This window comes from Erithacus rubecula (assembly GCF_903797595.1).
Source record: "Erithacus rubecula genome assembly, contig: scaffold_173_arrow_ctg1, whole genome shotgun sequence".
Classification (NCBI taxonomy): domain Eukaryota; kingdom Metazoa; phylum Chordata; class Aves; order Passeriformes; family Muscicapidae; genus Erithacus; species Erithacus rubecula.
In genome coordinates this window covers 5,606-32,561 of record NW_027636136.1, presented here as the reverse complement: position 1 = coordinate 32,561, position 26,956 = coordinate 5,606, and the positions used below count along the sequence as shown (strand labels likewise).

General features: G+C 46.0%; 1 pseudogene across 1 annotated transcript; it reads left to right on the top strand.

Moving 5' to 3' along the window:
- The first annotated feature begins 638 nt into the window (after window positions 1–638).
- On the top strand, window positions 639–26,956 carry LOC306815618 (ubiquitin carboxyl-terminal hydrolase 31-like; annotated as a pseudogene). The gene is made up of 17 exons: window positions 639–1,037; window positions 1,173–1,280; window positions 1,792–1,880; window positions 2,669–2,761; window positions 3,825–3,852; window positions 10,038–10,145; window positions 10,662–10,806; window positions 11,300–11,480; window positions 11,965–12,076; window positions 12,318–12,412; window positions 12,928–13,005; window positions 13,195–13,324; window positions 14,620–14,739; window positions 14,893–15,115; window positions 15,971–16,154; window positions 16,637–16,758; window positions 26,871–26,956. The product of its transcript is annotated as a ubiquitin carboxyl-terminal hydrolase 31-like (transcript).

Here is a 26,956-nt window from a genome sequence, read left to right as displayed (position 1 = left end):
GTCCCCACCTGTGGGGCAGCCCCGCAGCTCCTGTGCTGCTCCCACGGGGATGTACAGAGGCACTTTTAAAATATTTTTTTAGCTAGGGAGGGGAAAAGAGGTGCAGGGGAAAAAAAAGAATGAGGTGTCAGGAATGCTCCCGAACGGTGGGAAGGCTGCAGATGAACGGAACTGTCAGGAAGGTGGGATTTGGATGGCAGCACGTGGAGATCCTCCTGAGTAACTCAACCACCACCCTGACCTGCCAGCCCGGGGCAGAGCTCCAAGCCCGGCATGCGCCAGGCGGGAAGGCGCCCTCCGCCACGTTACCATGTCGCAGGTGAGCAGCCTCATGGCGAACAGCAGGGCCTAGGATAAGCATTCCCTTGGCCAGCCCTTTTTCCATGGACGGGCAATGGACTGCAGCGCGAGCTCGGCCCCGGCCGCCACCCCAGCCCCAGCGCCGTCTGGGCGGTCACTCGGCAGCTTTATGAAGCATGTGCAGAAGGCTCTCTTCACACTCTCTCATTACAGCAGTGAGCCCAAGCCCCGCCTGACCTTCCCCCTCTGGTTCCGCCACGTGGCATTGCTAGCAGGTTCCCACCGGCCCTGCTGCCCAGCCCTGAGCCCCCGGCGGCGGCTCCGAGCCCGTGTCCGGCATGGTGGGGCTGCAGAACCACGGCAATACCTGCTTCATGAACGCCATCCTGCAGTGCCTCAGCAACACCGAGCTGTTCGCCGACTTCCTGGCACTGGAGCAGTTCCACGGCGGGACACCCGCTGCTGATGGGCTGTCACCCGTGCCCAGTGAGGTCATGGAACAGCTAGCGTGGCTAGTGTGGGCGCTCTGGACATTCGAGTACTCCCCGCAACACAGCCGCGACTTCAAAGGTGAGCGGGGCCTCGTCCCGTGGAGGGGCAAGACGGGCAGGGGCGGCCCTGGAGGCACAGTGCTGGCCATGTGGGGGAGGCTCGGGGCTCGGCCAGTGGTGCTGTGGCTCACAGGTCCTGACATGATACAGTTTGTCACCATCACCCGGGCACCAAACTTGTGTTTGGTGTGAGATTCCCAAGTAGCTGTTTGAAACCCTTTTCAAGCTGCTTTAGGAATGCTTTTGGCACTGTGAGGCAGGGGCAGGTGATGGGATGTCCTCAGGTCAGCATCAGCTGTTGCTGCACTTCCTCCTCCCCAGAAAGTCGTGTCCAAGAACACGATGCAGTACCACAGCTACACCCAGCATGATGCCCAGGGCTTTCTGCTCTGGGTCCTCGACAGAGTCCCCCAGGATGTGGACAACCTGGTGAATTCTGGTGGCATGCTCCCACTCAGGTTGAGGGATTCTGCTGGGAGACAATGTGGGAGGCTGGCTTTGCACACAAGCTTTCCTTTTAAAGTAGCTCTCCCCGTTAGTTCTCCCCACTGAACTTCAGTAGTTCAGATGGAACAAAAGCTTGGGTTAAAATAATGAATGTTTCTGCCCTAGGAGTGTAACCAGTTGTTCCACTGCTTCCTGGCAAGTGCTCCCTGGAGCATTTGTTTTTGAGTGGCCCTGCAATAGCCAGGAGGTGTTACTGGGGCTGCCAGAGCCTGTCAGGTGTGAGTGCCGTGCCCTTCCCTATGCTGCCCTGGCTGCCTCTCCTTCCTGAGGTCCAGCCCTTGGAGCAGAATGTGTTTGGGATTTAAAAATGCTTGTGGTATTCTTCAAGTGCTTTTGGCTAAGGAAGGCAAAATTTGACTGGTATTCTGGAGCCACCTGCTTGGTGCAGCCACCACACCTGCGTGTGCCTCAAGGGTTTGTTCCTCTCTTTTAGCCGCCTCTGGAGGATGATGTGCTGCTTGAGGGCCCAGCCTTTCCCATCAGTAGCACTTTTGTGCAGGAACTCTTTCAAGCCCAGTACAGGTATGGTATTCTGTAAATTTGTTGAATGTATGGGTGACCCCAGAATAATTCTAAACTAACAGTAGCTCCCAATACAACTGGGACTGGTGTCAGGTTTGGTATATTCTGTGTAAATCTGCACCACTACAGCTGTTCCTCTGCATCCTGAAAGTGGTTCATGAACAAAGGCTCAGGGAAGCCTGGTGCTATGGGGCTCACCCTGACCAAGAGGGAAGAGGCCATGGCAGGATCTAGAGGTGCCTGGGAGTTAGGGATCCCCAGTGTGCACGGAGTGCTTGTCATCTGGCTTGGGAATTCTGAGCTGAAGTTATTACTTCCCTTCAGGGCTTTCCCTCAAGTTTCCCTTCTTTCTGGGGAGAGAATTTTCTAATTTCAGAGCTATTGGAAAAGAGGAGCTGAATCACTAGTGTTCCTCGATGACTTGTGCCTGTACTGTAAGAGTTACAATTGCTGGGCTTTCTCCACAGTATTTGTCAGCTTTTCCTTTGCGAAGGAGAAACCTTAAGCCTGGTCTAAGAGACAATGCCATTGTAAGGTGCAGATTGCTTCTAAATGAGAATGGAGTTTTGGAGAATGGGAATGGACTCTTGTCTCGAGTTTTCCTGTGGAAGAGCTGTATGCACCCCAGTGCTGGCTGTCTCTGCCCTGTCACTTCACCTTTCTCTGAAGGCACAAAACCCTTCTAGGGTTTCCTGTTGGATATGCTGGTGGTGAATATGGGGTTTGGTGGTTTATATATTCTCCGTGAAGTGAGCTGTAACTGTGCCCCATTCTCCTGTTTGTTCCAGGTCCTTCCAGATGTGCTCTCATTGCCAGAATCAGAGCAACACTTCTGACCCTTTCCTGTGCATCTCACTGCCGATCTCTCTGCCCCACACTTGGTATGGAGCTGTCCTCAGTGTAACCTTGACTCTTCCCCATGCATGTCCTGCTGCTTCATCTGCTGCAGAAGGAGGACAGTATCAGCAACATTTCTGATTAGTCATTAAAGAACGTAGATAGGAACATATGGGAATTTAATGTTTTGCTTTGCTGATAAAATGGGAAATTGAGCCTTTCACTTGTTTCAGAAAGGCCTATCCTTCCTATAGAGTTAATTTGGGCAGAAAAAGTCTTTGCTTCATATAACCAAAATATTTTGCTTTTCACTTGATTTATAGCATTTTAAAATTAAAAAAGGGAAAAGGATGAAACATACTTTGTTTTTTAAGAACAGCCTCACTCATCACTCAGATTTTAAAAAAATTGAAGCTAAAATCTTCCCTGCAAAGTGTTTTGCTTTTTTGAGAGGTGGCTGATGCAAATAAAGAAAAAAGCTTCAGGGGAGGAAAAAAGTCCAGGTAAAGTGTTTGAAGTGAAGATAGAAATGCACAGCAAAACTACCTGTGGTATAAACAAAGTCCTTCACCTAGTGTTTGCATCCAGAAAACATCCAGAAGCAATGGAACAGTGTGATGATAGGGCAAATTAAACATTGCTCTGTCACATTTGCTCTGAAATCCCTGCTTCACCAGTGTATGGAGGCTGAGTGGGCTGTGCAGGGAAGATGTCCCCTCCCTTCTGTCTCCCCAGTAGTGCTGCTGGCTGCAGGATTGAGGACTGAGGCACAGCCTGTTCGCAGTAGCAGCTCTCCAAGTACTCCAAGGTGCTTACATTGACAGTCCCAAGCTTCCTTACAGGATCCCTGTTGGAAAACTAATTGCCTTCTCATAGACAGTTTTGGTTTTAACTTTGTGGGCCTTTTTTGAGATGTTGTGCTTGTGGGAGCTGGTAAGACCAGACCATGCAGTAAGGAAGGAGTCTGTAAATCAAACAACTCGTCTGGCTGCAGCTGAGGGCACCTGCAGTGCCAGGTGGATCTGGGCAGGCAGGAGGGCCCTGCTGTGCCCAGGCTGGGCTGAGGCTGCTGCAGGCAGTGCCCAGCAGTGCCCCTGCTTTCCACAGGCCCCTGTACGTGACCGGGGTGTACCAGGGTGTCACGGTCCGCCCAATTCAAGCGCGAGTCACGACTGGTTCTTTTATGGATCTTAGAGCGCAAAAGACACAACAGGGGACAAAACCAGTTTACTTCTACAGAAATGCACTTTATTTAGTGCCAACCAAAATGCGATAGTGGACAGAGAGAGAGAGAGAGAGAGAAAGGGGGGTCGGGATTATAGCTACCAAGACGGGCAGACGAATCCTCGTGGAGTCAGCTGGTAGATGTCCGTTGCCGTCTGGGGAGATCTCGGGGGTCTCCTTTGAGAAAGTCACTTTTATAGTCCTTTCCCAAAGCGAGTGGCTTCTGGCCAAAAGGTGGGAAGATTTATGGACTATTGTATGTGGAGCTCGTTACGCGGGGGAACAGGTGGAAACAGGACGCTTCAAGGCACATCAGACCATCTTTGTTGACATTAACACACGCGGGGCAGCCCATACTGACCAGTTCATTGTTCTTCCATCTTGGGAGCTTGTTGAGTAAACTCCCCGTGACTAGTGGTCATGAGAAACCAGTCCTGGTAGGCATCACCTGTGGAAGAGTCACTTGGCGTTCCTCCCATCCCTAGGCAGCGCAGGCCTCAGGCGAGGGTCATTGGGCAGAAACAGATGAGAGGCTCGGACGGACTCTCACATCACCCCGTGACCAACGAGCGTCGCTGAGAAACTCCATCAGCATGATGTTGTGACGTAGCATCTTCAGGACCCGTCATTGGTAGCACATCCCGGGAACAGGAAAAGGGAAAACAAAAAACCGGGGATAAGAGGGAAAAGGGAAAAGGAAAAGGAAAAGGAAGGAAAATAAACAGGAAAATAATAGTGAAAAATAATCACAACAAAATTGATTAAAATAATTTTTCAAAAAATCACAATGATATTAGCTAAAATAACTTTTAAACAATCAAAATTAATCAATAAAATGACATCAGAACAATTAAAATTTAGACAATTAAAATTCAAACAATTAGAATCAAAACTAATCAATAAAATAACATTCAAACAAAATTCTAACAATTAGAATCAAAATTAATCAGTAAAATAACATTCAAACAATTAAAAATAAAACAAATCATTATCCATTATAATATGTTTTATGATTAAAACAATTATTTTCCAAAACCATTTTAATCAGAAGCTTAACATTACTAAAACTGATTATACTAATCATAACCAGTAACAAACAATTTTAATCAGTTTGCTGTTAAAGGCCTGACTTTCACTGCTCATGTAATTTGTCTGGTGTCAATAACTTTAGGGGTATCTCTAGCAGATGGAGTAGTGATCAAATTATGTGCTTCCGTTGTTGATGCCAATTGTGTCAACCATTTTACCATTCTCCAATTCAGGATGTATAGAATGATTGACAAAACAAAACTGATCGAAACCAAAATCAAAAGCACAATGATGGGATTACACAATTTTTTTAGGACGCTGGTAGCAGTAGGTGACCACCCAAAAAGAGTATCCCACCACCTGAATTCAGCATCCCCTTTTACCCTTTCTAAAACCCGATGTATTTCTCTCACATCATGATGAACTGTCACCAGGGTCTTCTGCCCATTTTTCTTGATTTTTTCCAAGATCCCAATTAAGTCCTGGTGAAGCAACGATTGTTTAATCAAAGTGAGGTTCATCCCGATGGGAGCAGGCACTAACTGATGAATCAGTGTAAAATTGGATTGCAAAAGGTGATGAGACATAACTGGAACAGTATAAGAAAAGTCACAGCCCATGATTGTGGTAAAATTACAAACACAAAAATTTAAATGATTTTTTAGATTCACTGTTACATTTTCTACAAACACTGAGTTGCAAGCAGTTCTTACACACACACATCCATTTCCTGTGTACACCAGCACTGTTGCAGGAGTCTCATCAAGGTGTATTTCAAAATGACAGATATTTTGTTCTGTGTCTAAACAGATGTCTTGGGCCACAATGGCATTGCTTTCACAAATGAAACCCAGTTGCTCCCGAACAACACAAGATTCCAGATTAATAGTTTGCCATTTCTTACCAATTTGACGGGCCCATTCTCTATGCTCGAAAGGATAGAGAATAGTTCCATCGTGATTCAATCCTAATGCAATGATGGGGTGTATCAAATGCACTGAAGCGTTGCATATTGTCAACACAAAGGCTGTGGCTGTGTTTGTGCTGGGGTTGTAGGTAAAGTTTACCAAATTCCACCAGGACTGAAACTTCCTTTCAAAATCATTAGCATTGTCCCAAATTATTGTCTGGATTTCAGTAGGCAAGATGCCTTCTTCCCCTTCCCTTATAATTGAGGCAACAACTGTTTGCATCCAAAGCTGTGCCTGGATACAGCTGAGGGCTAAGGAGATGTTGTTTTGAGCAGTACCAAGAGCATCAATTATCAATTTGTGATCATTTACATTTGTCTTTTCCCAATTTGGTAAAATGTTTGATAATAACCACTGTTGCATCCCCAGGGCTGTTAAAGAGGACTGCAGAGGTTGTTTCAATTTGGTCAGGTCTCTGGTGGTGGCAACCAATTTGTTCATTAATACCTCTGAATCAATGCTATTTAAAATTCCCAATCCTGTTCCCATAACACCGGTTATTTTTCTTGTTTGTTTCTTGAAAAATCATCCTGGTTTTGCAACCAGGTTGTTTGTCCACACCAAGAAAAGGTGAACAAGCTGGCTGAATTACTGAGACATTGTTTTGCATTGGCAATTTGACTTGTTTAAAAGACCATGCCGAATTAAACAATATTTGCTGTTGGCCAGTTTTCTTAATTACATAGGGTTCAATTTCAAAAATTTTCAGGCTCAGTATAACCGGTGGTTGGGTAGTAGGTGTTACAACATTGACATCAAGTTCTCCTTTATATTCTGTATTGTTTTTCCCACACATAATTTTTTTGGAAAAATTGTACAACAGTTCAATTTTGATTTTAAATTTTCACAAAATAAAACACAGCTCTAAGGTCCTGTGCTGTAACTGTATACAGGTTCAATGAGGGATCCAGCAATTAATCTTCACTTTCCATGGCGTTATTCTGTGAAAAGCAAACACAATAGAATCTGCCACAAAGAAGCAGGAGGTTAAAATGATGGAACTATGCAGACAGAAATTCTGTTAACTTCCCAGTCATTTTGCTGCCAAGAAGGAAGCAACTCTGTACCTCCTTTAAACACAGCATAAGAGTCAGTGTAGTTGCAAACAAGAAAGGCACTCTGCACTTAAAGCTGGAAAACACCCCAAATAACCATCAGCGCTGCTACCCAAGAGTCACCCCGTCCCCCAGCAATAATTTGCTCAGCAGAAGCATCAGTGAAAAAAGAATTAGTGAACAAAGATTGTTTGAGGGAGAAAGCAGAGGCTACTTTAATTATTGAGGCAGGTTTGTCATTGCTGTTGCCCAAGTTCTCAGTTTCTGTTATTGCCAGATTTTTTACAGTTCCTTCTGTTACTGAGGATTTCTGGGCCACTCTGTCAGGGGGGGCAGTCCCAGTATTCCAAAACTTCACTTCCTGAGAAGGTTTTTGAATTTTCTCTGAAGGAATCTTCAAACCGAGGCTTTTTAGGTGTGAAATTGTTTTCTGTTGTACATCCCTCACTTCTTCTTTTTCTTTTTCTCCGATCAATACATCATGTATGTATTGGTACACAGCTACAGTGTCAGGTTTGGGTTTTTGGATTTGCCATACAGGGGAGTTTTGCAAGTCCTGTATAACCAGTTTGATCTCTACTTTGGCACCAGAGAGAAGAGGGTATTGTTTTACATTTACAGGTGATTGCATAGGTGATTTATGACCAGCAGTGAATTTTATTTCATGTATAATTTGCAAGCAGGCAGCTTTGTGAATGTGTTTTAGGAGTTGGTCTGGGGTGCCAGTTATGGCTAGAGGATCACCTCTTTCTAGGGGGCTAAGTCCCCCAGCACAGTAGGCTGCACGCTGTGTTAGAGACCGTGGAACACGAGAGTTTCCAGTTGTTAAGAAAACTCCAGGCCCCCAGTACCCACTGGCTTCTTGTTCACTTAATTTAATTTGATCTTCCCCAGTGAGTGAAACTCTAAAAACATACTCAGTCTCGGATTCTTGTGGGAGATGTGAGTATTCTTTCTTTAATTTGGCCAATTCAGTAGCAGTGTATGGTATTTCTTTGGAAGTTATGTGGGGGTCAAAATCCTCGTCGTTAAGGGATCTATATTCCGTTTTAACGAGAGGTCGCATTTTGGAACAGCAATTTGCCCAACTATTTTGTACATGTACTAGTTCTCTTTGTGGGTATATCTGCTTTATGTGATATGTTTCCTTTTCTTCTGTTTCATTAGGTGTATCTGCATGTTGTGAGGCATGTGATAGTTGCAACAAATAGTTGTGTTTTCTTTCCTGCTCTAGTTGGTTTTGCAGAGTTTCTATTTGATTTGTTTTCTCCTGTAATAGCTTTTGCAAAGCTTCCACTAGTTTTGCAAGGAGTCTATCACTGCACTTTCCTCACTTACTCGTTTAAAACAAGATTCTACAGCAGCTGAAAGACAAGCACCTAGAACTGAGCAAAGTGTGGTTTTATTTTTCTTGCTCAGTTTGAATTTTGTTTCATGTTGCAAAGAATGCATCCTATCAATAACATTTTCTAAATTAAACCAATTACTGTGTGCCCAGTCTTCCCCACCTTGGGAGGGTCTGGCATTATACTTAGCTAGTAAAGTGTAAAATGCAGCTTTATCATTTTCAGACATTTTTATGAAGGGACTAAAATCACTCTCAGGGAGACACACTCAAAGTTACACAAAAAGCACAGCTGAAACTGAGAATCCCTTCTTGTCCCTGGAGCGGATGAAGAGACACACTACTTGGGAGGTACTAACTTAACTACAAAAACCACTTGTCTCTTCGCGATCCCAAGTAGTCAAATACAATAATTATACAACAACTGTAACCTCTGAGTTACGATTATGTGCAAGGGGGAAAAACCACTTCAGGAAGGTAAACACTTGTCACCCAGACTTCTGCTGGGGACAACCCCCTGTCATCCCTGAGTGGCTGAGGAGACCAAACCACTTGGGAGGTTCTCTTTAGTTACACAATGGGTGTCTCCTCGACTACACCAAGCAGCAAACAACGTGTGAGGGGGAAAAACCACTTCAGGAAGCTAAACACTTGTCACCCGGACTTCTGCTGGGGACAGCCCCCTGTCATCCCTAAGTGGCTGAGGAGACCAAACCGCTTGGGACGTTCTCTTTAGTTTCACAATGGGTGTCTCCTCGACTACACCAAGCAGCAAACAACAAAAAACACAAGTCCCATCTTTTGCTCAGCTGAGATCCTTTAAAAAAAAATTCTCCGATAACTGAAATGGAGTTGATTATCCACCTGGGTCTGTGTGCAGATTGCAGGAAGAACACAATACCACCTCCCTTGCTTTCTAATACTGTTCAGTCCTTATGGCACTGACAGGCTAGGTGCGGCTGAAATGGCACAGGTCTTCCCCTGGTACAAAGTGCACAGAAACCCCAACTCCCTCAGTATCGGGAATCCAATTGCCGACTACGCCAAAAAATGTCACGGTCCGCCCAATTCAAGAGCGAGTCGCGACTGGTTCTTTTATGGATCTTAGAGCGCAAAAGACACAACAGGGGACAAAACCAGTTTACTTCTACAGAAATGCACTTTATTTAGTGCCAACCAAAATGCGATAGTGGGACAGAGAGAGAGAGAGAGAGAGAAAGGGGGGTCGGGATTATAGCTACCAAGATGGGCAGACGAATCCTCGTGGAGTCAGCTGGTAGATGTCCATTGCCGTCTGGGGAGATCTCAGGGGTCTCCTTTGCGAAAGTCACTTTTATAGTCCTTTCCCAAAGCGAGTGGCTTCTGGCCAAAAGGTGGGAAGATTTATGGACTATTGTATGTGGAGCTCGTTACGCGGGGGAACAGGTGGAAACAGGACGCTTCAAGGCACATCAGACCATCTTTGTCGTCATGAACACACGCGGGGCAGCCCATACTGACCAGTTCATTGTTCTTCCATCTGTGGGAGCTTTGTTGAGTAAACTCCCCGTGACTAGTGGTCATGAGAAACCAGTCCTGGTAGGCGTCACCTGCGGAAGAGTCACTTGGCGTTCCTCCCAATCCCTAGGCAGCGCAGGCCTCAGGCGAGGGTCATTGGGCAGAAACAGACGAGAGGCTCGGACGGACTCTCACACAGGGCAAGTACTCGCACTGCATGCGCATCGGCATGCCCGTGCCCATGGCCGGGACGGTGGCCAGGCTCAGGGAGGCTGTCTCCTCAGAAACCGAGATCCCTACCGAGCAGGTAAGGCCTGGGCTGCTCACCTGGCTGCCCTCTCTGCACTGGGAGGGACAGTGCAGGCTTTTGTCCCTTGTTGGATATGGAGAAATAGAAATTTGTTGGCCACGGTTGAACAGGGAAGCAAGGAAGGGGTCGAAATCTGGATCATGCTTTTCCCTGTGCATTGGCTGTTTGAATCCTTGTGGTGTTGGGATAGCCTTCAGTAGTGTGCAAACCTGCCCGATCCCATGATGATACATGCATGCTGGCAGTGAGACAACCACTGGGCACCTACAGCCACTTCCTCTGTAGGAAGAGCTTCAGGAAAGCTGTTGAATTCCACAAAAACTTCTCCATATGCTGCTTTTACCCCAGCTTCTTGTTTATGGCTGTCCTTTTCCTTGTTCCTTGCTCCTGGTTGATGACAGAATGTCTTGAGAAGTGCCATCTCTTAGCAGGAAAATCCCAGCTGAGAGATGGAGCACTCAGCTGAAACAGAGAGTATTTTGATGGGTTCTGGTTTGGCTTTGCTGCCTGTAGATTGTGCTGACACAGATGTACTACGATGGGTTCCATCGCTCCTTCTGCAACACCAATGACCTGGACACCATCCACAAGAGGGACTGCATTTTTGCCCTTGAGACCCCAGAGACCTTCAGGCCTGAGGGCATCCCCAGTCAGAGAGGTGAGTTAAGCCACTGAAATTGTGTTATTTAAAATCAGATTGCTAGTGATTAATAAAGAGTCTCAGGAATGGACGAACACTTTATCTTTCCAAGCTCCAACTCCTTGGCCTCTGCATCTCCCCTCAGTGAAAAGGAATCATGGTGTCCTGGGCAGATGAGTGCAATCAAAGCAAATTTTATTATTGAAAGTAACAACTTCGGTTCTTGGCGCTTCAGTTTTTTCTTGTGGGCAGTAAGAGCTGAGAGTGCCTGTACAGTCTGCTGTGAAAAATCAGATGGGGAGCAGTTGCATGTGATGTCCCTCTCTAAAGAAACAGTCACTGTGAAGGGTAGTTGCTCTTTGAAGCCTTTGTGATGCAAATGAGTGATGAAAATGCTCCTCATCCATACTGACCTGCTCCTCTGTAGCCCAACAAGGGCTTCTTGAGGGGGGCATGAGGGCACTAAAGGCAAGTGAGATAATGAAATGTTTCCTTTCTCCTAGTTTTTCAGGAATACATGTGAGCAATAACCTGAATAACTTGAAATGTGGCACTGAGCACTCCCGAACAATTGCTTACTCTCAAGGAATGAAGTCTGGAGAACTGGAACACTCCTGTCCTAAAGTAGCAGCAAATGACAAGATTGTCTTGCTGGTGTGTAACAGAGTGTGCACTGGACAGCAGAGTAAAAGGTGACTGGCAGCAGTATGCTTGGAGCTACTCTTCTGGCTCCTTCCTAAACTGAGCTGGATTTTAATTTCCTGTAGCACAGGCTCCAGGTGAAGGAGAGCAGCTTGCATCCCTAGCTCACATCAGGTGCTAAAGAACATGTAGATCAAAAAGCATTAATGGGTGCAGCAAAATATTTGTAATTTTGCTGACCTTCAAGTATTGCATTACTGTAAAGGAGCAAATGCAGCCCAGTTGGGAGGATATACCAGCTTTGTATCGTTTGACCAGGCCCTGTTATGGGTGTGAGTTTTAAATTGGAGTGAAATGGAGGGAGAGACGTGAGAAACCATGGCAAAGGTATTTGGGTCAACTGGAGCCTGAGAACTGCCTCAGCCTCTGAAGCTTCACAAAACTTCACATGGAGTTTTTCCAGGTAGTTTGGGGTTCTGATTCCTGAACAAAATCATCTTTTAATTGCTCCTCAAATGCTTCTCCTTCCCATAGGTTTGGCTTGCCCTTTATGTTGCACTTGGAAAAAACAATTGCTTGGGATATTCGGCAGCAGGAAATACTGGAGAAGATGCAGTATTTCCTGCGGCCTGCAGCCTGCTTGCAGGTGAGACAGATGTTCTCTCTGGTCTCCAGAGAGGAGCTGTTGGATGCACAGGTTCCATTGCTGTAAGTCAGCCATCTGTCAGCTCCTTGGCACAGGCCCATTTGAGACCTTGTACATTTGTTTTGTCATGTCAAACATGTTCTAGGGTGAGGCCTTTGTTAGGCAGTGCTGAGAGCAGTTTGCATGTGGGCAGGTGGGGTTGAAGGCACTGAGGTGGTCGTCCCTGTTATCTCTGTTGCAGGTTTTCCTGTACAGCTTGCGAGTGGTCAGTGTTGTGAGCCTCGTATACTTGCTACCTCAGGAGGAGCGACTCCTCTGCCACCCAACAGTGGAAAGGTTAGCTGGCCCTCGGTGCTGGGTGCTTCCCAGGGCCAGACAGAGGTGTGTTAGCTGGGAACTCAGTGTTAACTATGCAGAAATGAGCAGTCCCAGTGTGTGTGGATGTGTGGAATGGACTGCAGAGCAGGGAAATGAGGGAGCACCCTCAGGAAGCTGTGTGAGAATACCTCAGTTCTATGTCATGCCACCTGGAGTCCATCCTCCCTGGAATGGAGAACAGAATGCAAATATTACTCCTACTATTTTAATTTTTTTTTCTTGTCTGTTATTCTTTGAAATGTTGGTAAATGCCTGTTCTGGAATAGGTGGCTGCTGCCTTGCAGTGAAATGCCTTAGGGTGAAGGTATTTACCAGCTCTGCCACGTGTGTGAATTCCTTTTACTCCTTTGCGAACCTGAGCTGTGAGTGTGGAGGAAGGATGAAAGGTTTGTGGAGAAAAATTACACGCTTGTAAAGATAATGCAGACTCTGGATTGAAAGATGGTCTGACTTGTGTCTTCTCCTTTCTGCAGGGCATTGCAATCATGTGGACAGAGGGGAGCTGCTCACGTGAAGTTACTGATAGAATGGGACCAAGAAATGAAAGATTAGTAAGTATGAAGTAAACAACCTTAAACTGTGTTCACCTCACAATTGCTGCTGGCAGCTTGCTTGTGTGAGCTGTGCATCCTTCAGCAAACATGAGACTGCTCAAACTGCAGCTGTGCCCAGCCCCTGTCTGCAGGCCAGCCTGGGGAGCAAGGGGATGTGCTGGTAAATGTGGTGTCTCCCGGATGCAGCTTGTTTGTGAATACAGTAGTGGAATATATTCCAGAGTCTGAATGCGTCCACCAGCAGAGAGAGCTTCATCATCACCCTCAGACCTGTGCTTTATCTCAGTGTTTGCTACTGTACACCAGAGAGGAACAGGTACATACACGCTGTCTACTGGCTTGTTCACATGCTGCAGGAACTCCCTCACTCCAGAGCAGTTTTTTTCTGCTAACAGAGATTTCTTGTGACAGGAGAACAGATTTGTAACACAAGACTGTTTATCTGTGCTGCTAAGGGAGCTCCTCTGTACTGAGTAGCAGGTTGTGGGAGATCTTTCTGCCGAGTTCTTTGCTGCCCAGATATCGATACAAGAACTTAGTCCTTTGGCAATTTCCCTTCTGTGAAATATTAAAATTTTATTAATATTACAAATATTATAAGTATTATAAATATTATAAAGGACAGTGTGGCTTCATGGAAGTGTCCTGGAGCAGTTGTGTGCTCCCAAGCTTGAGCAGGTCTGGGATGGGCTCAGGCAGCCCCCACTGAGTGGGACCCCCACAAACAGCAGCACAGTGACCACTGAGCTCAGTTCTGCAGGAACATGACTGCTCCCCTGCTCTGCCTCTGCTCATTGTGTGAGGCCGAAGAGAAGAAGTGGTGTGTCACAGGCAGGCTGGAGAGGGCTCTGGCCTGGCCCCTGGCACATGGAATCCATCCACTCTCTAATTTGCTATACAAAGGGCTCGTCTGGACGAAGTCTTTAGACCCAAGTGAGCTGTAACAATTTGGGAGCCTCTTCTATTAGTTCTTTCAGAGGTGGTGGAAGAGTTGTTTGGCAGCTTAAATCTCAGTGGCCGCTGAGTTCTCTGAACAATGGGCTCCCAAGCTGGGCTGTGGAGGGAGGCTTGGGGGACAGGGAGAGTCTTCAGTGTGTAACAGTGCTGCTGGAACTAGAGAGGAAGAGGGTTCCCAGAGGGCAGTGAGGCATTAGAGGGGGCATCCAAAGTAAACCTTTTTAATTTCTGTTTTGATTTTTTTCTGCTTTTTTTTTCCCTGCATTTTTTCCTATTGCTGGTTGTCTTTGAGAATACTTTCCAGGCTGCCAAGCCTGCCTGCTTTTTGCCTTGGTTTTTGCTTTTCCTTTTCCTTCTTCTCCACTTCCAAAGCACTGGCCTTTACGAGGTGCAAAAAAGTGCTCTGCACAGCAGCTCTGGCTGAATTCTGCCTTGCAGGAAGTGCCTCCTGAATGAGGCACACACCCCTGCTTGTCACTTTGAAAAGCATCATTGGTGAGCCCTGCATTTCCAGTCAGCTTGATGAATGCTGGAGGGAAATGAGGCACAGGGGTCAGTGTCTGCTCTGGGCTTGGGGCCGCAGAGGAGCAGTGGTGTGGTGCTGGCTGCCTTGGAATTTGAAAACCAATACTCACGCCTACCTATTCCTTGTAGCTTGCCCTAGAAGATGCATGGCAATGCCACCTCTGCAAGCAGCTGCAGCAGGGTAGCATCACACTGAGCCTCTGGACCTTGCCTGATGTTCTCATCATAGATCTCAAAAGTTTTAGACAGGTAAGCATGCCTGTAGTTTTGCTGGAGGACTGCTGTGGTATGAGAGTAGACTCCTCTCTTTAGAAGCAGCCATTCTGCCCTGGATGTTCCTCACCTGGGCTTTTCCCAGGCGTGGTGGCCTCTGCAGCTCATGCTCTGCTTTGTGCACTGGAGGGAGACCAAAGGATGAAACTTCAGAATATGGTTAAATTTCCCTTGAGTGGCTTGGACATGACCCCCCACGTTGTGAAATGCAGCCAGAGCAGCTGGAGCCTGCCCTCCCACTGGTCACCTTGAAGGAAGCCTTACAGCCTCGGCAGAGATCCTGAGGACTACAGCTATGACCCGCATGCTGTCTGCAACCACCATGGCACCACTGAAGTGGGACACTATACAGGCAAGTGTCCTGCTGTACTATGGAGCCTTTCACAAAGAAACTGGTTCTGTTTCTGTATGGAGTCAGGAAGGGAGTCATTGATAGGAGCATGTCACAAGTTACAGAAACTATTGTTGATGCTTGGTTAGCAAGCAATGGACATGACTCAGCTGAGGCCTTATTAGCAGGCCATGAAAATGGCTTGTCTGAGGGTTCAGTGCAAGAATCTAGCTGCTAAACTGCACGTATTAGCAAGGTCACGCTATAGCAGCCTATTCATAAAATTGATACTACTGCAGCTAGAGGATGTGAGAGAAGGAAGAGATGATTAGTTTGTTGCTATATAGAGGATAAATGCAGTAGGTTTGCTGCTAAAAAGCATGTATACAGACTTAGCTAAAAAAGTAGAAGGGGTGGTTTTCTCGCACTTGCAGGAGTCAATAGTAGGAGAGGTGTATGTACCTAAAACCAATGAAATTATGCCAAATATGCTTAAGTCATTATATTTTGGATTATAAATGTAGGTGGTGTCTTCAATAAATCTAACTATGCTTTATCAATCACACTGATTGGTTGCATATTTCCCTCGCCTAAGTTCCTCCACAAATTGAAGTGAATGGAGCCACTCCAAATGCTGTTCTGTTCTGAGGGATAATGTTTTAAAATGTTTTAATGTTTTCCTGAAGCTGTTTATTTTGTTCTGGCAGCCTCAGGCTTCCATCTTGCCAGTCAGACTGGAAGATGATGCAAGAATAAATCTGTTCCTCACATTATCCTCTGAGCCCATCATAGCAGATGAGATTATGTGAAATATCATACAGCAAACCTGAGCGCAGTAGGAGTGAGGGAGTCTTACAGTAATGCATTATTTCTTAGCATATTGCAAGAATTCTGTTGATGGCCAGTGGTACTGCCTTGATGACACTGAAGTTCAACAACCTTCTGAAAGGGAAGTGTGCAAGCAGACAGCTTATATCTTGTTCTACCAGCGCCGCACAGCCATCCCCTCCTGGTCTGCCAACAGCTCTGTGGCAGGTAAGCCCTGCTGGCACTTCCAGGGGTGGCTCTGAGTTGTCTTTCGTGGATAGTTTGTCCTTCTGGAGACTTTTCTACCCTGCTCTGCTTAAATGTGTCCCAGAGCTCAGCGAGACTTGTCCGAGTCTGTGGTTGTGTGTCAGAGGCCATGGGAACTTTCCACCTCTTCTGCTAAGGCAGTTTTGGCAGGGAGGCTGTGGAGATGGGGGAAGCCCCTGTCCTCCCACAGGTGACTGCGCAGAGCTGTCCTTGTGCAGGATCAAATTGTGACTTGCTCCCTCTCTGTCGCAGCACTCTTAGTCCCAAGGGGCACTAGTAGTGCATGTATTGGTGGAATCCAGGCTGAGCTGTGGGCAGCTGCAGGCTTGGTGACCTGTCCCTGAGAAGAAGATTTTTGTGATGTTGGGTTGGCAGCTGAAATGCCACCACTGCCTGCATGCTGGTATTGACAGCACACTGGGATAAGTACAGTTCTGTCTTGCTCTGACCATAAATGCTCCATGACAGTAAAGCCCCACTCCCGGGCAGCAAGCAGCCCAGCGTGGCCTCAGCCGCCTCCTCACGCCGCACCTCGCTCGCCTCACTCTCCTAGTCCATGGAGCTCGCTGGGGAGCACAGTGAAGATGATGGTGTGTACTGCTCTGGGGGCTGCCTGTCCTTCTGTTGCAGGGTCCTTGCTAAACAGCTGCAAAATCGGTGCTTCCTCCAGCAGCTGAGAGGGGCAGCAGCTGGCTCGGTAGGAGCGCGGGTGGGCTTCTGTCTCATGTGGAAGGTTGGAGGAGAAAAGGGTTGGAACCTTAAGGAGCTTTCAAAAAAAGCAAATGCCATCAACAAAACCTCTCTGTCAGGAACTTCTTGTGCTTGTGTTCTCTCTGGATCTCACTGCACCACCTTTGCAGCCTGGCTGACACAGTGCTGAGAGATTTAGCATAGTCACTAATTGCCTGCTGCTGGATGGTCCCAGGGAGGGAGGGAGTGAGATGCAAATTCACTCATGTGCACAAGCTGCTGTTCAGTTCCTGGCTTTGCCTGGTTTCTCCACACATCACCTTGTAACTTTTGACAATGTGGAGCTTTGTGGGTCAGTCAGCATTTGGAAGCTGGTGTGAAGATGTCAGGGCAGCGGTGCAGTGATAGCTGTCAGGTCTGGCCATGGAAGTCACACTTCTAAAATACTTACATTTTTTGTTTCTAAAGACAATTTATATCCTTTGATCTAGAGGGAGGAATCTTAATTTGCTGTTCATAGAATGCAAATTTAATACAGAATCATAATCCTAGCTGGTGATCTTGCCAGTTTCAAGGACTTTCAAGGTGCAAACCTTGTGTTTGATCTGCTGCTCAGGGATGAGGCTTCAGAGAGTCACTCCTGAATGGAGTGCTAGGTGATCCCTAGCAAATAACAGTTGTTGAACACCTCATTCAGCTTTTGTGCAAGAATCTCTACTGATGTCTTTGTTTACATGCCCTCCTTACAGGCGAGATTCCTCAAGTTCTTTAAGGTTCCTCTTAAGGTGGATTTTGTGGGAGCCCAGGGCGTACCCCTGGCCTCCTTGGGGGTCTCCAAACCCACCTGATGAGGGTCTCAAAGACCCCTGAGTCAGACCCTGGTGTCTCAGGTGTTGAATTCTAACCCCTGGGGGAAATTACCAACACAGAGGGAATCAAAACAAGCCACCAAAATTAGTAAAGTGTACATTAGATTCTTAGAACATAGATAAATAGACTTTTGAGAATGTTTGTGCTAAGGGACACGTGGCCAAGATGGAGAATTTGGGGATGTGGATACTTCTTCCTCCTTCTTCTCCATGTCATCCATGCTGGGTGACATGCTGGCACTTTTAGATTGGATGTGGTCAGAGCTGGACCATTAAACAAGATTGTATTGTATTGGAAAATTGTTGTAAACGTGGAGCACATAATCTAGACTATATAAGCCCTGCCTTCACCAGGCAGATTCCATCCTGGATGCCAGGCAGAGAAGACCGCTGTTAGCCAGGCAAAAAGTTCCTGAGATAAGAAATAATAAACAATCCTTGAAGCCTCTGAAAACCGTCTCCAGCAATCTCTCTTCTGCTGCTTCGAGAAAAACCAGGATTTAAAACAGTGTATGTCCTTCTGAGGTGATCTTGGGTCTAAGGAGAACCTCAGACTGGGACAGATTTAATAAAGTTCTTTTCCATGTGGTGTAATCCTTTTTTTTAAGTTTCCATGAGTTTTTATTGATGTTCTGCATATCCTTTATGTCCACAACCTGTGCTGTAGGCTGTGACAAGGGCAGTGTGCTGGCCATGCTCTCTGCTGAGTGAGGTCTGTGCCTGTCCAGTTTCATGGCAAAGCTTCCCTGGGCATAGCTTGGGGCCAGGGACGTGTGTGCTATCCCATCAGACTGAGCCCTTAACAGACTGGCCTGCAGGCAACCCAGGTCTGCTGGGCACCTTGCTGCTCTGAGATCAGGTTTCTGCTCACCGCACTGGGGTCATTTTGTGGCAGTTGAACCAAGCTAATAGGTGGGCTGCTTCTAACACACAGTTCAAGCCATGTTCCTCTCTACTTCTTGCCTGAAAGCAAGCCCTTTCTCTAGGACTGGTCTTCAGTGGGTGCTGATCTCACTCACCCAATGCAGGAATGTGGGGGAGAAGGTGGCATGGCTCCACAGAATGGTGTGACAATCTTACTGTGCTTGTCTTCTTGCCTTATTAGTTCTGTTGGTCTATCCTAAGTAAAATATTCCCTTGGGAAGGTGGAGATGAGGAAGGGAGCATTATCATGAGAGCCCCACCAGTCCAACTACTTCTGGTAAACTGAGTCAGGATAGTATTTTTTTTTTTCCTCTTTCAAAGCCAAGTATAATGTTTGACCATATACCTAGAAAAATTAATTACAAACAATGGTTAATTTTCCTCTGCTTCCTGAGTTTGAAAGCTATCATGAATCATTGGAACAGGGAAAGGGCAGACCTTCTAAAGTTCCCAAAGGAAGGGCCAGTTTCAGAATTACCCTACTAATGTGAGAAGCCCTTGCTGCACTGGGAGTCTGTTCCTTTGCCATCTCCAAAAACCCCAGTCCTGATGGTGCTCCTCAGTCCTTGAAAGAATGCTGAGGGGGGTAAAAAATTAGGGTTAACCCAATAGAAAGAAGCGCTAACATCAAAAATGTTTTGGAGTCAGAATGGAGCCCTGTTCTTCCATTTAAAAACGAGCAAGAAGATGCGGGATTAAAATTCCTTTTGGAGATGCAGTTCACTGAGTTGAGCCATGACACACTCGGGTGTTTTACTGAATACAAGTGGCATCTGAAGCGTCAGCAGTGTTGTGTTCTGCACAGGCAAAGGGATGCCAGGAAGGATTGACACCTAACCTTTATTTTTCCTGTGATTGCCAGAGTGCCTCATGTTGGAGGGACTCAGGTGTTGCTGCTGAGCCAGGAGCTGCACAGACGCGCGGAAGGTTTGACCAGGTGTGCTGGAGGTGACCCTGCAGCCCCTGCAGCAGCCCCAGGCGTGGATGGCAGTTCTTCCTCCTCAGCACAGGGGCGTGGAGAATCCCTTCTCAGCAGACATTTTGGGTCTCTGGTGCCAGAGGGCACCTATGCCGTTAGTCTGGGGAAGACTGATGCTTTCATACACAAATACAGGAAGGTGCCTGCTGCTGGGAACGGGGAGCTGTCTGGGCCTGTGCCAAAGGGAACCTGAACCCCGAGGTGCTTCTGGAGCAGCACGATAGGACTCAGAGGAACCCCGCTGGTGCAGACAAACCCAGTGCCATCCATCAGATTGCCTCACAATCTTTGGATGTCCTGTGGCACTGTCATTTTCTGTATTTGGTTTTTAGGAGAGATGGAAGATGCCTACCAGTGTTTCAGCCAGTTCTACTGTATTGTATGCAGTGAAACAGGATATAGTACATTGTAATGAGGCAGAGTCCTCAAATCCTTGTTTGGGCAAAGCTGCTCAATGTTGGGAGGAGTTTCTACAGGTGAGAAAATCTTTACTTGCAGAACTGCAAAACCAGATCTGGTAGCCCATAATCCTTTGGGCTGTCCACTCTAGCTCTTAATTTTAAAGTAGTATTTAAGCTACAGCGTTGTCTATTCTAGCTATTCTTAATGTTCAGATTGTTCTTAGGTGGAGGATAGGCCAGCCACCTGAGTTTCTGAGAAGTCAGGAAGAACAGAGGAAGAAATAAGCAGCACTGACAACCAGAGTTGCAATAAGTCCCAGGTGCTGGGCCCTGACTCTGTTTTGTGTGTCCTGGGTCCTCCCTGCCCCTGCCTCTCTCCCTCTCTCCTGCACTGTTGTGACATATTTTTTTTTTCCCTGTGCCTTTTCTCTTGATTCTTCTGTTCCATCAAAATTGGGCTTTTTGAACTCTATCAGTGTTAAATAAAGGGCCCAAGGCAATACTGAAATCACTCTGTCCTTTGGGTTTTAGCATCCTTTGTACAAAAGGCTGAGATAGCAAAAAACAAAAATGACTGCATATTTTCTGTGAGAACTGAACAAAGACTTCTTGCTGCTTTCCTAAGCCATGTCAATCTGCAGGAGTACTGGAGGCCTTTTGAGAAGGGTAAATTAGAATAAAATACTAAATACAATTCTATATGCTTCTGTGTCAAGTTTCTGACTGAAGATCACCTTAAAGAACAGAGTTGGATTTAATAATGTTTTTTGACTTCAACAAGCTTTCTTTCAAATAGTTTTATTGAGAAAGGCATAAAATACCAACTCTGTAGTGAGTTAAAAATTATATTTATTTACAAACCTGTAAGCCCTGCATTTTTTGTTATGAATTCCTAGGGAATACCTGACAGCAGGAAATCTGTGAGCCGACTGTAGCTGAGCTCAGCCAAGTTCAGCCAAACCGTGCCGAGTTCAACTGAACTCTGCCAAGTTCAGCCAAACCAAGCCAAGCAGCGATGAATGCAGCAAGCAGCACTGAATTCAGCCAAACCTAGATGTGTAGCCGAGAGTAGCTGAATTTACCTGAAGAGCCAAATCTCACCTGGCTCATCCGAGCCCAGCTCTGCCAAAGAACTGAATGCAACTGAGCGCAGCCCATAATAGCCGAGTTCAACTGAACATTGCAAATGGCACTGAAATAAATGGACGAGGAGACCTGCTCCTTTATAACACCCTTACTAAATATCAGCTCTGGGTGGGGAGCCAGAACGGCTGCACACACCGCCGCTGCTCCCAAAGGATGACACAAAAGAGACAAAGTTGTTCAGCTCTGTCTTCACAAGCAGATGTGGGCCTTTTGTCCTCACGGGTCCCTAGAAAGACTGCAATAGTTTGTTATCTTAAGGAGAGGTCATGATGGTAGGGTGCTATTGAGGTCACTGTGACCAGACTGAGCAGCTCCAGGTGGGGACATTGCATTCTCTAATATTTTTCCCAACTGTGAAACGCTGTTTTCAGTCTTAGATGTTATTGGGCTCCTTATTTTAGGGGTTTCAGCTCTGCATGGTGTCCCAGCATTCTCTGCGTCTTTCATTTGCATGTACTCCACTGACATTACTCCTCCTCCTCTGTCACAGACACCATTTTAGGGAAGCAGTCAGGGCATTAACCCGACAAGAGGGGAAAGGGATATAGGGTAAGATGACTAGGGGCTGAAAACAGGGTGAGGCCAATAACTTAACATTAACAATTAACATTACAGGCAACCGGGAACATTTATAAAAATGTACAACTTTAACCACTGTAGAGTTTTCTCCGGGGGATGTCCCCTGGAATTTTTATCCCTGTGAAACCACCTGCCTTGCCCGGGATCCCAGTGTGGGGCCAAAGCCACAGGCAGCACCCGTGGGAGCGGGAATGGGGTCGGAGATGGCAGCAGGACGGCATCAGGGACAGGAGTGGGAGCGGGATCGGGATCAGGAGCAAGAGCAAGGGACAGGGCAGAACCAAAGATGGGAGCAGAGACAGGAGCAGGAGTGGGGGCAGGGTAAAACTTTCTCTGAAGGATTTATTCATCACAGGCACCTAGTTAAATCAAACCGGGCCTAGCTCCACCAAACACATAGAGCGGCACCGAGCTTGGTCGAACCTAGCCTCTGCTCTCATGCCCATGGATTAGCGCGGAGTGCAGTCTCTGCCCAGCCAAGCTCTTGCCCAACCCTGCGCTCCCACCCGTGTGATGGCCGGGCCACCCACAGGACTCGGTGGCAGGAAAAACAGCAAGCTCTATGTGTTTAACGTGAGGCGGTCCCGCTTTCTCCCGCGCACTGCATCAGCCCGGCCTGCACTGCCCTCAGGAGCCGAGCCAGGCTCTGGGGAATGCAGTGGATGCTAACAGGGATGAGGGAGGTGTTGGGAAAAGCCTCCACAGTGTTGTGGTTGCGGGGGTGAGGAGCCGCTCGTGGAGGAATAGTGAGGGGATCAGCCAGCCAATCAATGTGATTGATAAAGCATAATCCAACTTTATTGAGAGCATCAGACAGTTTATAGCCCAACATAGCATAAATCAGCATTATTCATATTAGTACAATCTTATTGGTTTTTACTATGTACGCCTTCTCTTATTATTGGTTATTGCAAGTGTGAGATAATCACGCCTACTGAATTTCTAGCCAAAAAGCATACATGCTATTCCGCTGCTCCTACTTCTCTTATACTTATTGCTATATAGTATCCGTCCCAGGGTTATACCTCACTTGCTTTGCAAAAGTCTCTTAAAAGCAAACACTGCTGCTCAGCAAAATCTGCTTAAGAGCAAGGCCTAGCTACTACTTAGCAGGAGCTGCTCTCCTGCAACAAGGCCTCAGCTGAGCCATATCCACAGTTGTGTCCATGGCTTTCTAACCAATTCTCAACAGTGGTGACTAGAACTGTGCAGATATTTGAATATGGTTCCTTTTACACAACCACAATGCAGGAAGCCTGAGTGGTTGCTGCCTAATCCTGCAGGATCTTTAAGGAGAGGCACTCAGGAAGGGAATTCCAGCCTTGAAAGCATTTTATTCCAAGAGAAAGAGCAAAGGAAGTTTGTTGCCAAGTCCCTGTGACACTCCTAGTACACCAGTGCAGTGGGAAAGAATGTGCCCCTTGCCCTGTTCAGCTGCAGTGCCCCTGCAACCACATAAAATAGTGCAAGATGTTGTCTGTTTTGCCAGGAGCAAATGCTTTACTGAAGGAAAAAGGATTCTCAGTGCCAAAGTGTGTTCTTGGTTTAGTGGAGTGCGAGGTGGCTGGGGGAGCAAAGGGAGCTGTTCTTTCATCAAGGCTACAGCACTGTGCCAATTATTGCCTGAGCCTCTGAGGGAGGGGACGAATCTGCTCCAGCCCCCACTGCACATTTGGCCACTGTTTCAAAAATTCCCCTTCCTGGGATCACTGTGGTGGTGGTGGTGGCCTTGGGAAGTTTGGGTGCTCTGCCCTGGATTCACAGCCGGTGACTCACTTTAGATGACGTGGGAAAAGAAGGATCACTGACTCCAGAGACAAATATTGACCAAGATAAAATAAATCTTCCCTCTGAAAGTACAGAAAACATTGTGTTCTTTGAAACGGGTCCTTTGAAATGGTTTCTTTGTGAAAAAGTTCAGTATGTGTTGGCATCAAAGCCACACAGAGATTAAGGGAATTAGTCCAGCTCCTTTTAAACCTAAAACTAGAGCTGGCCAGCTGTATCCTTATCAAAAACCTGAGTTTTGACTGGGCTACTGAGAAATATCAGATGGGAGGGGGCAGTTTTTTTTATTCTTCCTTTGCCCAGGGACATTTTGAAAAACCCAAAGTTTTGCCGTATTCCAAGCCATTCGGACAGAAATTAGGAGTTTGGATTTATAGAATTCCCTATAGAGCTATTTTTGCTTTATCTTTTAAAAACAGTTTGAATACATTTCACGGAATTCACAGAAGCTAAAGAAATTGGCTCCAGGGCTCAGGTGGACCTTGAACCAAAATTTCCTGGGTCTAAATTCTGCAACAGGCATTTTTTAAAACTTGAATAACATATTTTTATATCTTACCAATCTATAAAAAGCTTTCCTATTGCTAAATTTCACCATCACCTTTTGTGCATGTGTGTGTGCATGTTTTTAAATAGCCTACATGGCTAGTTCATGGACAAATTAGGATTTTTCATTATTTTCATACAAAATGGAGAGACATGCTCAACATTGCAAATAGAAAGCCAGACCATGGCTTTTTATCTGGGTTTAGATTCATTTTCATGAGACAAATTCAGTCTCACAAAGTTTCAGGGACCAGCACACAACAGATGAAAGAAGTGCAAAGATTCAGATCTCTGCTTCACATTGAAAGAAAATATAAAACCTTAGCAGGCACAACTGAAGCAGGGAACTGCAATCCCATCCTGGGTTTACAGCGAACTGTGCAGTTCCCTTGGGCTGCCCCAGCGATGGCCCTAGAGCAATGAAGCCAATAATCCCAGCAGTGGCTTCTCAAGGTATACAATGTAAATATTATGCCAGGTCAGGAAAACCTGCAAGGTTGCATTCATTGCTTGACTGGTGGCTTTTACTCAAATGAGGAGAAAACCTAACCAGCTGTGGAATCATTTCCCTTGGTGTTTTCACTGGAACTTGCCAATCCACTGTTCTCACTACTGGTATTTTGGAGAAGGAAGAATAATAGTACCAAAAGGGTGCAGCCTCTATTCCTCCTAGGCTGCTGACATTGAAAAATGCATATTTTTAACTCTTTGGAATATAAAATGTCTGAAAGGTGGCAGACTTCTCTTCTTTGGGGGGAGAACCAATGGGACAAAAAAGTCAATACAAGATCAGTTTACCCTGCTTTTTAAGGAAAATAAGTCTGATGAGATCATTCATAAGCACATATGGAGTAATTTCCTCCTCAGAACTGGCAACAAATTAAATTAAATTTAACAGAGGGTTAACATCTTGTCTCAGAAACTAGTTTCTGAATTTCAAAAAACAGCCATCTGAAGAAAGAGAAATATCCTATCAATTGCCAGGGAGGGAAGTGCTGTAACACAAATATCACCTCTGTTATGCACCAGGCGATCCAAATGGTAGAAAAATGGTACTAAGGAGAAAACAGGGGAAAGGTTTATTCCTGATTTTTGGGTTTTGCTTTGCCAGCCACAAGCCAGAGACTTACATCTAGCTTAGCTAAGCAGTTTAGGATTTCCCTGGTGGAATTTACCCTGGGGGTAATAATCTGCCCTGACTATAAAATTAAGAGAATCAGAGGAGCTGCTCATAACTTGCCTGGTCCCAGCAGCACCAAATATTGCTCTACAGCATTAAAGAACAAGATTTTCTATGCGGGAAGGGTGGTGGATACTCACACCACTTTTCTTTAAGGTGTGGTGCTCTAAGTGAGAGGCAGTAACCCTCAGCTGATCTGAATACACAGAAAAAACTTTTCTAGAGGTGGTGCAGGGTCAGTTTCTGCTCCTTTTTCCTACTGCTGTCCAAGCAAGAGAAGGACAAGCAGCTCCTAACACAGGCTAATTCAACTTTCACCATCAGAAAGGCAGTTGTTTGCACTGTTAGAGACAGAAAGACATGAAGATGTTCTGAAGACCATCACATTTTCCTGGAATATATAATAATTTCACTGCAATAACCTTGGGAAAAAAACTATTTTAGTCTCTGAAACCACATCTGAAAAGTTGCAGCCATCTTCAGTAAACTAAACCGCAATGAGTAAAGCCCAGAGCTTTGGTAATTAACTGAAGGTAAGCCTCAGCAGAGGCTTGACAGAAATCAAGGGAAAGCACTGCCTGCAGCATAAATTGACCTTACCTGTTCTCCCTTGGTCTTTGTCAGTCCATCCACCACCCTTGGTTAATCCAGCCTGATGCAGCTTGCCATTTTACTTTAGCAACACCTAACCACTGCAGTTATATTAGAAAAACCAAGATAATTTGCCACTCTAAGTAGCCATAAAAAGACATTTGCTGTTTCACTGTGCAAAGCCAGATGTGAAATGGAACAAGCTATTGCAAGGTGAATTGGATGAATACTACTTCATATCCTTTGAAAATAAAATGCAAAGCCCAGCAGAGTCAGTTTCCACAGCAGCAAAGCATTAGCACACTAATAGATATTATTACTTTATTAGCTCAGCAACACTAAATCAAAGGAAGAAAGAGAAAGAACATGTTTGCAGATTATTGTTCCTGGCTAGCGGAAAACATACTTTTCCCTTTACTAAAAGTCTGAATGTTTACCAGTGGCAATGTCAGTCTTGTCCCAAGATAAAACAAAACCAGGTCACTGAGATAAGCTATGCAACATTTCTCTCTGTGCTAGATTAGTACCTACTTCTCCACAATACTTACATTTATTAACCTCCAATTTGCTTCCATCTACTGAAATGGATCTATGTAATCCCAGTAACATTCATAAGACCAGAAATACTCAGAGGAGTTTGTCCTGTTAGCCATGTCAGTGGTGCCTTTCTAAGCCAGCTCAGAACTCCGACCCACTGCTTTGCTTCATGTACCTCAGCGCCCTCAGAAAGAGGAATTGCACAACTGATGTCTGTGCCAATTACTGGGGTCCCGCAGCTCAAGGACCGCCTTGGGACTGAAAACATCCAGTGGCAATGAGTATTAATGTGTGGCACAGATGTAAGAGCATTCCTGAAATGCAATCCCCGCTTCTTCTTGGACACTCATTGTAATAATGAAAATTGTTAACAAGTTGAACTTGTCATTTACCTTATTGTTTGATACACTGTTCTGTATGACCCCAGTTCATTCTTTAATCCAGTTTGTTGTAATGTATTGTTGTGTTCCAGTTGGCTCCCGTACTTCCCACTTCCGCCCCTCTCCACTACCTCATTTCGGCCTAGCTGCTGCTGCTCCCTGCCTGTCCTTCAATTGA